Source organism: Orcinus orca, chromosome X, assembly GCF_937001465.1.
Source record: "Orcinus orca chromosome X, mOrcOrc1.1, whole genome shotgun sequence".
NCBI classification, from domain to species: Eukaryota; Metazoa; Chordata; class Mammalia; order Artiodactyla; family Delphinidae; genus Orcinus; species Orcinus orca.
The window spans coordinates 30,379,449-30,393,085 of NC_064580.1; positions in this window are offsets into that span (position 1 = coordinate 30,379,449).

Genomic DNA, 13,637 nt, shown 5'->3' on the forward strand with positions numbered 1-13,637 from the left:
ACATATCCATGGTTTAGTGTCAATGTGCTGTAGGGCAAGTTATCTTCAATTTACTCGTTCATAAAATTGGAATAATAATTGGTCTTTTGCATTCTTGCTGGGAGGATTAAATAAGAGAATGACTGTAAAATACTTAGTATAACACTCACATTTTTTAAACTTTTAATGATTTATGTATTATTAGATTAAAGGCCAGATACAAAGCTATTATGACAAATAAACTGTGAAAGAGATACAAAGTATTTACAAAGATTCCTAGAACAGGAACTGGAACTCTCCTATACTACTGATGGAAATGTAAAATGGTAAAAACCATTTTGAAAACTGGTTTGGCAATTTGTTAAAATGGTAAACATATACATACTGTAAGAGCCACCCTTTCCAGTCAGAGAAAAATGAAAGTATATGTCCATAAAAAAAAAACCTGTACATGAGTATTCATAGCAGCTATATTTGTAAGAGCCCCAGCTGGAAACAATCCACATATTCATCATTATGTGAATGGATAAACAAACTATGGTATATCTATACAACAGAATACTACTTCGCCATGGAAAGGATTGGTCTATTGATATATGCACCACCATGAATGAAGTGCAAAAGAAGCATGCTAATTGAAAGAGGCCAAACAAAAAGAGTATGTACTGTATGATTTCACTGCTACAAAACTCTAGAAAATGCAAATCAATCTGTAGTGACAGTAAGCACTTTAGTGGTTGCAAAGGGAAAGTACAGATGAGGGACAGAGAAGAGGTGTTATAAAAAGTCATGAATAAACTTGTAAGATGATGTACATATCTGCTATCTTGATTGTGGTGATGGTTTCATGGAGATAGATATATAGACAAATAGATAAAAACATATCAAATTGTACATTTTAAATATGTACAGTTTATTAAATATCAATTATACCTCAATAACTATTAAAAACCTCCTTTTAATCAGACATAAGATCATTCAAATTAACTTAACTAAAAACTTAAAGTAACACAGTATCACCTCCTTAAAAAAATTAACCTAAAGAATGTTGTAATAAAGAATGTATGTTCTAAATAACTCTATCTACATGTAATAATCCTGATAATCCCAAGAAAGTAATTTTCCCCACCATCTGCTATTTATAGCTCAATGTTATGACTGAACAATCTGAAAACTGACGTGTATCCAATAACAGGGAAGAATTTTGTCCTATTCAACATACACAATTTTGTTTGTTTATTGTGAGCATATAAACCAGTAAAATAAACAAACTGTTAGGCTGGTACAGAATGATCAGCCACATAAAATCTAAGGTATTGATCGATATTAGCTTGTTGCCATGTAATTCCATGTTACAGAAAACCTTGGAAGAAGCTTCGTTTGTTAAGTAATGATTAAAGATTAAAGGACTTGATTTTATAAATTATCCTCATTTCATAGCAAAGGATATCATAACAAACTCAATGAGTATTTTGAGTGGAAGATGGCTGAAAAAAGGCCAATTGAATCTATGTGATAGTAGACTGAAAACAATAAAACCCATTCTCACATAAAATTTTCTCATATGCCATATTCAAAGTGCTGAGGTGGTAGAAATTTTAGCCAGATCACTGAACTTTTAAAAATTATTACCTCAGTGAAGTTACAGTGGATCAAGGAAAAGCAGAAAATCTTATCTTCATTATTTGAATCTAACACTGTTCTCCTCCCCCGTCTAGATCAGCCAAAATATATAAAAATGTTGGACACACACACACACACAGCAGCAGCAGCAGCAGATCATATCACTGTCTCTACCCTCTCCTGTGGTTTCTTGTCACCCTTAGAACAAAAGTTCTTATTATACATGTGTGAAACTGACTTTCTTCTTTCTTCTACCATGCTACTCCCTATACCTTTCCTTATTTTTCTCTAATCACACTGGCCTTACTTCTCTTCAGACATTCCAAGATTATTCCCACCTTGGGGTATTTTCATTAGCTGATTATTCGAGGAACGTTTTTCCACAGATACTACAAAGTTCACTCCTCTTCATTCAGGTCTCTGTCCAAATATCACCTCAACAGAAAGCCCTTTCTGGACTTCTCTCTCTAAAGGAACGCTTCCTTGACCTTAATCCTTCTGTATTTCTTTTACTGTTTTACTTTTTAAAATAACACTTATATTACCACCTGGCATCAAATTATTGATTTCAATCATTCATTCAAACATTTATTAAGCACTTACTTTATGCCTGACATTTTTCTGGGTGTTTGGAATAGTATTAACCTCATAGAGTTTGTAGTTTTGTGGAAAAAAGATATTGGACACAATCAAAGGTATGATTCAAAAAAAGTGTGATGAGTGCTACAGGCATAAATATTTTTAGAAGCATATTTAGAAGAATATTTTTAGAAGCATATGATTAAAGAACTAATCTTACAAAGTACTTCTTAAATATGGAACTAAAGGATAAGTGGTAATTACACGGATCAAGGGATAAAGGTGGAAAGTACTATAGGCAGAGGGAATAAGGCAGAAAACCATTGAAAAAATGAAAAAAAAAAAAAAAAAAAACCCAAAACCCATGATGACTGGAGTACAGTGAATGACAGGGAGAGTAAAACATGATGACCAGGATGAGGGTGTCAAGATAAGCAGGGTTTAGATCATGTGGGCCTCAATGTCAGCCCTGTTAAAGATCCTGCAGTTTATCTTAGGAACACTGGAAAGCCACTGAAAGGTATTAAGTGAGTGAGTTACATGTTAAGACTGTATGTCAAATGTATAAACCAGAATGTACTGGGGTTAAAATGGGGTGGGGGATAACTCTAGAGGTATGGAGGCTTGTTAAGAGGCAATTTCAGTATATCAGGCAAGATAACTTGACTATATCTGCTAGCAAAGAAGACACAAAGAAGCAATGAGCTTCTATAGATATTTAAAAGGGAGAACTGACAGAACATTATGATTGTTTGGAAACTGAAGGTTCAGGAATATGAAGGAGTAAACATTTACTTCCACATTTTCAACTTGAGCAATTAAGAGAATGGCGGCAATATTTCCTGGAACAGCCAGGTTGGAAAACGATGATGCCTTGAGTTTTGCTTCTGTTGAGTTTGATAAACTTGGGAGACATTCGAGAAAAAGCAGAAAAGGAGGACACAGATATTAGGGTCTAAATTTTGGAAGACAAACATTTTAGATGTGCCATCATTTGATAGTAAATGAAGCCATCCATTTGAACAAAACTTGGATATGGAGCAAGCCAAGGAAAGAGACAAGAGCCTAGGATGGAGCACTGAGGTACTCTACCAATTAATGACTGGATGATAAAGAAAGACTTATCAAGAGATTGAGAAGGAATGTCCAGAGAAAAAGAGGAAAAGAAAAAAAAAACACACATGGACTATGACATTCTTAAAGTTTAAGGAATAGGTAGTTGAAAGAAAGAAGAAATTATCAACTGGGTCAAATACGTTTATGAGATGCAATGAGAAGAAGACTAAGAAGTTCTGCGTTTAGGAACATAACTAACATGGTGAGCTGAATGTGAACAATTTCAGAGGAGCAGTAAAGGTAGAAGACAAGTTAGAATAGGTTGAAGAGTTAGCGGACCAATGTGGAAAGATAGTTAAAGGAGCCTTTGCAGGCAACATATATTTTTTTCTACTTTAGGGTTTATTTTTCCTGACAATATACAAACCTAGTTATATTAAATATACCTAACATCCTACACAATTTTCAAGACTTTAAGTAGCATCAATGCCTAGGAATGCTGATTGACTGGTAGGGAAGACCAGATTGAATTTTTTCTTATCCAGTTTATTACCCACACTTCCCCCACATATGCTTACTCCCATACTCACTGGAGCTGCAGTATCCGTGCCTCTTTATTGGCATGTTGTACCAGTTACTTAAAGAGAGAAATTTAAATATCCACTATGATTGTTGGTTTCTCAGAGTCTCCGCTTGTCAATTTTGCTTCACTCCTTTTGAAGGTGACTCCAAGTTCTATATGCCTATACATCCACGTTGATTTGACCCATTATATCATCACAAAATTTCCTTTCTCTCTCGTAATACCTCTCGCTTCAGTCGCCCTTGTCTGATATTAATATCACCATATCAATATTCTTTTGGTTCATGTTTGTATGTATCTTGCAACCTATCTGTGTCATTATAATTAAAGTGGTTTTCTTCTGAACAGGCTGTTCTGGCTGTTTTTCCTCAGTATGACAATTTTTGTTTTTTTAACCAGTGTTTAATATGCCATCTACCATTCTGGTATTTTCTTTTTGTCCTATTTTTTCACTTATTTCTCTACTCTATCGTTTTTGCTACTGTTAATTATTGGACTTCCACATATGGTCGATACTACACCATTCATTGCTTTTATTGTTACTTTAGACAATTATCTTTTATATTTACCCAGTTTTTTTTTTTTTTTACCATTATTGGAGAAGTTTATTCATTTTTGCAGGTCTGTTTATTTCTATCAAGAATAATTTTTCTTCAGCCTGCAGAATGTCCTTTAGAATTTACACTAGTGTAGAACTACTGGTGATAAATTATCTTACCTTTTGGATGACTGAGACCATCTCTATTTGACCATTATTTTTTTGTTAAAAACTTTCTTTTGAAGGATTGTACATTCACATGCAGTTTTAAGAAATCATGCTGCATACTCTTCGCCCAATTTTCCCCAATGGTAACATCTTGCATACCTATAGTACAATGTCACAAACAGGAAATTGACAGTGAGACTATCTTATTTACATGTCAACAGTTTTACATGTACTTCCCTTCCTCCCTGCTTCCTTCCTTCCATGTATTTTGTTCAAGGACATTTTATCACATGTGTACTTCGTGTGACCATCACCACAGTCAAGATACAAAATAGTCCCCTCACAAGAATTCCTCATTCTACACTTTTACTGCCATAGCCACCTCTCTTCTAGTTTCTGGCTTCTAAAGAGTTACCAAAATAAAATAAATGGGAAAAAAGGAAGGAACTAATAAAGATAAGGCACAGATAAATGATATTGAAAACCACAGAGACAATCAGTGTAACAAAAAGACAATTCTTTGAAAAAAGAAACAAATTTACAAATTTTTGGCAATAGTGACAAAGATAACAAGAGAAAAGACACAAATCATCAATAATAGGAATGGAACAGGACATATCACTATAGACCTCACCTCAAAGTCATTAAAAGGATACTCAGAGAACACTAACAATAATTTTAGGCTCATAAATTCTACAACTTAAAAGAAAGAGAACAATTCTTTGAAAACCAGAAGCTATAAAAACTCAACCAAGATGAAACAGACAACATGAATAGTCCTGTGGATACTTAAAAAATCAAATGTATAATTAAAAAGCTATAGGAAAAGTAATCTCCAGGCCTGGATGATTTTATTGGAGAAATCTACCAAGCGTTTAAAGAATTAACACCAATTTTAAACACTCTCTTCAAGAAACTAGAAGAGGAGGGATTATTTCCCAACTCATTTTATTAGGCCAGTATTACCTTGACGTTCAAAACTAGAAAAAGACAGGAGAAAAAGAAAACTATAGACCAATATCCCTCATGAATACAGAAGCATTAATTCTTTTTTTAAAAAATTGGAGTATAGTTGCTTTACAATGTTGTGTTAGTTTCTGCTGTACAGCAAAGTGAATCAGCTATACGTATACATATATCCCCTCCCTTTTGGATTTCCTTCCCATTTAGGTCAACTGCAGAGCACTGAATAGAGTTCCCTGTGCTATACAGTAGGTTCTCATTAGTTATCTATTTTATACTTAGTAGTATATATATGTCAATCCCAATCTTCCAATTCACCCACCCCGCTCTTTCCCCCTTTGGTGTCCATACATTTGTTCTCTACGTCTGTGTCTCTATTTCTGCTTTGCAAATTGGTTCATCTGTACCATTTTTCTAGATTCCACATATATACATTAAGATACAATATTTGTTTTTTTCTTTCTGACTTACTTCACTCTGTATGACAGTCTTTAGGTCCATCTAAGCCTCTGCAAGTGGCACAATTTCGCAGAAGCATTAATTCTTAACAAAATTTAGCCAATAGAATTTAGCAATATTTAAAAAGAATTACATACCACTATCATCGAAATGATTATAAATTCACAAGAAGTTACAAGGATAATTCAGAGAATTTCCCTGTACCCATTACCTAGTTTCCCCAAAAGTTACTTCTTAAATATAGTACAGTTTCAAAACCAAGAAATGAATGTTGGTACAAGGTGTATATATAGTTCTAAGTCATTTTACCATGTGTGTGCGTTTGTGTAACCACTACCGTAATCCAGATACAAAATCTCCATCAACACAAAAATCTACTCACTACCCCTTTGTAGCCACACCCACATCCTCCCCACAAAATCCCTAACCATTGGTAACCATTAAATTGTTTTTCATCTCTATAATTTTGTTATTTCTACAATGTAATATAAATAGAATCATAGATTATATAACTATTTGAGGTTGGCTTTTTTCCTCCCTCAGCATAATGCTCTAGATCCATCCAATATTTATTAATCAATAGTTTATTACTTTTTATTGCTGAGTAGTATTCCATGGTATTCATATACACATTTTGTTTAAATGTTCATGTAATATAATGTAGAACATTTTGGTTGTTTCCACTTTTTGGCTATTAGAAATAAAGCTGCTATGAACAATAATGTACAGATATTTTTCTGTGAACACATAATTTCATTTCTTGGGATTAATGGCCAAAAGAGCTAGATCATAGAGCATTTGACTATACATACATACATACATACATACATACATACATACATACATATATATATATATATATATATATATATATATTTTAAGAAACTGCCAAAGTATTTCCCAAAGTGGCTGTACTACTTTGCATTCCCACTGGTATGTATGAGAGGATCCAGTTTCTCTGCATCCTGTGTTGGCATTTGGTACTGTCATTAAATAAATATACATATATATATTTAGCTCTTCTGATAGCTGTGTAGTGATATCTCATTGAGGTCTTAATGTTCATTTTCCTGATGCTTAGTGATGTTGAACATGTAGACTTTTTCATGTGCTTATTTACCATCTATATATCATCTTCAGTAAAAGGTTGCTTCATTCCTTTTGCCCATTAAAAAATTTGGATTGTTTGTTTTTCCTGTTTTCAGATTTCTTTATATATTCTGGCTAAGAGGTTTTTTATTTAATTCAGATATGTGGTTTGCACATATTTTCTTCATGTCTGGAGTCTGTATTTTCAACTTTATAATAGAGTCTTTCACAGAGCCTATTTGTTTTATATTTTGATAGATTCTAATTTATCAATTTTTAAAAATTTTATAAATCATGCTTTTCATGGCATGAAACTCTTCAATGAGCTCTTCAACAAGCTCTAGGTCCCAAATACTTTCTCCCACATTTTATTTTTTAAGTTTTACAATTTTATATTTTATACATTTAATACTCATCATATACTTATATGATTCACTTTGAAGTAATTAGTTAATAAACTGAGTTTTCGTTCAAGTTTTTTTTTTTTTTTTCTGGCCCATAGATACCCAGTTGCTATAGCACCATTTGTTGGAAAAAGCATACTTTTCCATTGAATTGCTTTGACAATTTTGCCAAAAATAAGTTGGCCATACTTGTATGGACTTTCTTTTCCATCCTCTTTTCTATCCTTCCACAAACACCAATCTTGATTAGCAACACTACATAAAATATTCAAGGTGTAGTGATTCCTCCCATTTTATTATTAAGATTGTTTTAGCAGTGAGTGTATTTCATTAAATTGTCAAGTTTATGAGTGTATAGTTTTTCACAATATTCCCCCTTCATCCTATTGATGTTTTCAGGATTTTAGTGATATTCTTCATGTTGGTAATTTGCGTTTTTATTCTTTGTCAGTCTTGCTAGAGGTTTATCAGTTTTACTGATTTATTCATTTTGAATGATGTTTTGTTTCATAGATTTCCTCTTCTTGTTTCATTTTCATTGTTCCTATATTTATATTTCTTTCCTTCTACTTGCTTTGAGCTTACAATGGTATTCTTTTTTCTAGTTTCTTGATGTAGGAGTTTACTGATTTAAGACTTTTCTGATGTATTCATTTAATGCTATAAATTTCCCCTACAGCACAGCTTTAGCTGAACTACAAAATTTTACATTTAATTTAAAATTACCATTTTCACTCAATTCAATGTATTTTTAAAAACTTCTCTTACAACTCCTCTTTCTGACTCATGGGTTATATAACTGTCTCATTAGTTTCAGTGTTTATAGAGATTTTCCTGTTATCTTTTTGATACATTTATCTAGTTTGATTAGAGAAAACATCGCATATGATTTCAATTTTTTTTTTTTTTTTTTTTTTTTTTTTTTTTTTTTGCGGTACGCAGGCCTCTCACTGTTGTGGCCTCTCCCGTTGCGGAGCACAGGCTCCGGACATGCAGGCTCAGCAGCCATGGCTCACAGGCCCAGCCGCTCCATGGCTTGTGGGATCTTCCTGGACCGGGGCATGAACACGTGTTCCCTGCATCAGCAGGCGGACTCTCAACCACGGTGCCACCAGGCAAGCCTTGTTCAATTTTTTAAACAATTGCTGATGGTTGTTTTATGGCCCAAGATAGGGTCTACACCCTGGTATCTGTTTCATGGACACTTAAAAAGATTGTATATTCTGCTGTTGGTAAGTGTTCTATAAATATGTAATAGATCCTGTTGGTTAATGGTATTGTTAAGTTCTTCTGTATCCTTGATGATTTTCTGTCTAGTTGATCTATCAATTACTGAAAGTGGAGTTTGAAGTCTCCAACTATAACTGTGGATGTGTCTATTTCTCCTTCCAACTCTATCAGTTTTTATTTCACATATTTTGTAGCTCTATTTTTGGGTGCAAATACATTTAGAATTGATATTGCATATTGCTTCTTGGTGTACTGACCCTTTTGTCATTATGTAAAACTCCTATCTATCTCTTATAATTTTCTTTGTTTGGAAGACTACTTTACCTGATGTTAATTTAGCCACTCTTGTTTTATTTAATTAATGTATGCAAGTATATATTGTTCTAACCTTTTACTTCAGCCTACCTTTATCACTAGAGTTTAAGTGATTTCATCTAGATTGCATATTGGTGGGTCATCTTTTCTTTATCCACTGTGCCAATATCTGTATTATAATTATTTTACTTCAACTATCTACACTTAAGGTAATTATAAATATGTTATGGCTTAAGTCTGCCAATCTATTACTTTTGATTGTTTTCTCTGGTTCTGTTCCTGTGTTTTTCTTTTCTTGACTTCCTTTGGGTTGCTTGAAAAATTTTTAGGATTCTTTATTATAGTATTTTTTAGGACATCACTCTGTATAGTACATTCAGTGGTTATTTTAGGTAATACAATATACACACATAGCTTTTCACAATCTACTGATCTTGCTCTTTTACTACTTTAAGTAAAGCATAAATATTTTACTTCTGTTTATGTCCCTTTACCCTCCAAACTTTGGAAATATAACTATCTGAACTATTTCCTCCACACCCATTAAGCACCATATCAGGTGGTGGTACAACTTTTACTTCAACAATAAAACATGATTTAAGAAGCTAATGGGAAGGTGAGTCTATTATACTTATCCTTATTTTTTTCCATTTCAATGTTCTCTCCATTCTGAGGTTCCAAGCCTTTTTTTTTTTTCTTTCTGTTATTTCTTTTCTGCTTAGACAACTTCCTTCAGTCACTCTTTAAGGGCAGGATTGCTAACAACAAATTAGCTTAGTTTTCCTTCATCTGAGAATGTTTTTATATCCCCTTAATTCCTTAAGCAATGTCTTCCGTGTCATGGGAATCTCGTCTATTTGTATCCTCACATTTTGGGTCCTATTTATAATTGTTTGTTCCTGTCATGTACTTAGTGCTAAATCAGTGTTCACTGTATGAATGAATCTTCTTTCACTTTACCCATATAATCACTGCTTTAATCAAGGTTGTGATAATCGTTCTTCTGTATAAATTCTTTCTTCCTGGTTTGTCCAAATTAAGTACTAGAACATCCATTCTTTAATTCCCCTGTAAATATGAGTGTTTACACATTAATCAAATAGGTATCTGTTGAACACTTATGATATACTTTAACACTTAGAGGGTTAGTTTTGAAGTAAAATTAAAAAAAAACCTCATGCCTTTTACAATATTACACTGTAGCCAAGAAGAATGTAAAGAAACATGAAACAGCTTATTAAAAATGGATAGCAACATATACTTAAGTTCGAAAATCATAGGGACTCCTTCACTTTAAAGGCCTCTTTATATAAGAAATCTATTTTAAATTTCCAGCTGCATATCCTATGGTCAAAATTACTATGAGAGTACTATGCACATAAGAAGGCTATTTTATCTAAATCGAAGTTCATTCTCATTATAATTTTATAAAGCTCTTCCAAAATCAAGGAGCTAAGGGAGATACATGTTGAGTCTCAAGATTCATTTGAGATATAAAATATGATGCCCAAATACCACAACTAGTTAATAAAACCAACAAACCAAAACCCCACAGATCCTGGCTACTAATCTTTTTTGTTGTTTCTATCCAATCATCATTTTATGATCCTATTTCTCAGCCAGTCTCCTTCATTCCTCTGAAGTACATCTAGTTAAAGGCTTTTCCTCTAATCACTGTAAGAAGTAAAATTTATAAAATAACTATTACTCTAAGTTCGTGTAGAATATTGTCACATTTTACAGAATTTGAACAATGTACTTACAATTACCCACAAGTTGTGTCCAGAGCTAATTTTTTCCCTATTACTTTCTCCCTTTATTTCTTTCTTACTAATTGGAAGAGAAGGCAACACCCCCTTCCCATTTGGAATTCCAATACTCTCCATCCCACTAATAGCTCTGGCATTTGCTATATCACATTCTGCCCTAATTAAGTGGAGCACCAAGAGTAACATCCTCTTGCTTTATGTGGTCAGTGTATTATCAACTGCTCTTCTGCATGAGGTGATTTGTCAGGATGCTAGAGGCAAGACTTTTTCCTCCCAGGTATCCACCCTCTCTTCTGCATTTTTTTCTTTAAGGGGCCATCATGTAGGTTTTCCCCTTCCTGGCTGTACCACTAAGCGTCTTCAAAACTGGACCAGTGTTGATTGGTTTTCTCTGACAGCTCCAAGCTGAGAACTCTTACACTCCAAACTTAACTGGTATTATTCTTCACGTACATCTGGTCTCTGTGCCTGCCAATGTAATAACTAACCTAACTAATAATTTCCACTAATAGTGGGGAGATTGTTGAGCCACAGATAATATCACTCCCAGGTAATATCAGCCAAGGTATTTGTAGGCATTCTTCTGTAGATGAAGTGATCACCCATCTTTTTTCAAACCTAAAAAATGACACCAAGGTTGGCAACTCAAATTTTGTAAATATGAGTAGTAATGCCATTGTAGACTAGGTATTTGTTACAAATGGGCCTTTTAAGTATCTCTCAAATCACACTATGTATATAACACCAATTATTCCAACATTTTGGACAACCCTGCATTAAAAAAGGCAATTCATTTTGACTAACAATCCTTTTTAAGCTTGAAATCTCTTAAGAAGTAATCCAAAAATCTCTGGTAAATATTTAATTGCCTTAGGTCTCAAGTGTTGGCTTATTAATTAAATCTGAATAAAAGTGCCACATTAAAGACATTTATTCTTTGCAAATGGTTAACACGAAGTTTCCTAACAACCACACTTTCCCTAATACACGATAAGAACATAGTAATCTATCTTAGGTTCACAGTAAGCACTTCATATTTCGAGTTGAACCTGTGTATTCAAGTATCATATGGGAACAAACAGCAGCTGGGGGTCACAATCACGTATGTCACCTAGAGGAAAACAATTGACTTTTTTCCCCTAATCTTTCAGTATTTCAATGAAGCTCAAAATGCTAACCTGAAAAGACATGTACGCATTTTGGTAGAAGAGAACTTTCAGTTCATTCTTTCAAACTTTCTTGGAATTGAAAAGAGCTCTTTTGTGATAGAGAACGGCAATTTAGGTCAAAGAAATAATAATAACCTCAAATAAAAGAGCAAATTTACCACGAGCTATGAGCACGGTTTACTTAACCGTTATCTTACATTTAATAGATAAAATTTATAAATGACAAAATTGCCCTTACTTTTAGATCATGGATAAAAATTATAGTCATTATATACACAAAATTATATATATATATATAATTTTGACCAAGAGGGAATTCCTCTTGTGTATATTTTATGTGGTTGTAGTAACTCTAGACTATTATTTCTGTTTTTGATGGTAAATGAAAATATCAGATACCCCAAATCTTTTTTGCAACCTACAGCCATTAGTTTATTGTAACAAGCTTTACAATTGTGCACTGCATCATTTACTGCAGACAATTTACTTTTTGGGTTCACTATTGTTTCTCTTTGTCCCTTTCCTTCTTCCTTTGAGCCGAGTTGCTAATGATTCATGAAAGGAAGAAAAGTAAAAATTTACAGGGAAATAAGTTAATGCAATAACATTTGTGTTTTCTTCCAAATGCTCAAAGTGATAGCCTGTATATGCTTTCTGAAATCTAAAGCAGCATCTCACAAACAAAAGACATTTTTAATCCCTCTTCACAAATGGATTTTTCCTCCCTCTTTTTATTTTTAAATAATCACAAAGATAACACATTTTGGAGAATAAGCTAAGAGAGAGTAGCCAAAAACCTAAGACAAAATACATGAAAAAATGTCTACATGGACCACATCCTTTAGTTAAAATCCATACTAAGTCAAAAGATCACCTTTCATTTTGCCTTATAAATAAGTTCAGCATTTAAATTCATAAGATTTCTCACCAATGTGACATTGTGGACATGATTCCTTATCAAAAGCAAAAGTTTCACTTCTGTGAGGCAGCCAATTTATTTTTCATAACAGTGATGTATGTGACAAATCAGACATTTGTTTTTCATTTAAAAAAAGTCACAGTCTGGATACTCAGCTTCAATTGTTTTGCTGTAGGAACCAAAAAATATATACTTCTTATTGTATTTTTGCAAGGACATAGGCACAGTGACAGCACAATAACTCCATGCACGGCTTAGCTACTCACAAGTGGAGATGGATCCATCTAGTCATTGAGTAACAGATCCTTTTGTGCCAAGAATTCGCTCTTTAAACGTAGAATCAAAAGATGTTACAAAAAATGAGGGACTAAGCTTTTACATCATTTTGCTACATAAAGATAGAATCAGAGGATATTAAAAAGAAAAACAAGGAACTGACCTTTCAGATCATCTCTTTCAAATCTTTCTATCTATGGATAAGAAAACTAAGGCTATAAAGAAAAAGACAGCCCACAATAGAGAAGAGTTAGTAACTGCGCTGAGACAGAAACTCAGAATGCCAGTCCAATGCTCTTGTAACTTTTAGGAGCTTCTAAAGGCCATGATCCTTTAAGGAATCGGGTGGCTCCAGGTTTCTGCACTTACTGCACACCTTTTAAAATAGTCCCTGTGTAAATAAACTCTGCTCAGAGTACTTTGAGTGTGCTCTCTGTTTTCTATTAGGACCCTACGGATATACTATCTCTTAGTCATAACACAAACTTTCTGAGCTTCAATTTTTCATCTGTAAAAAA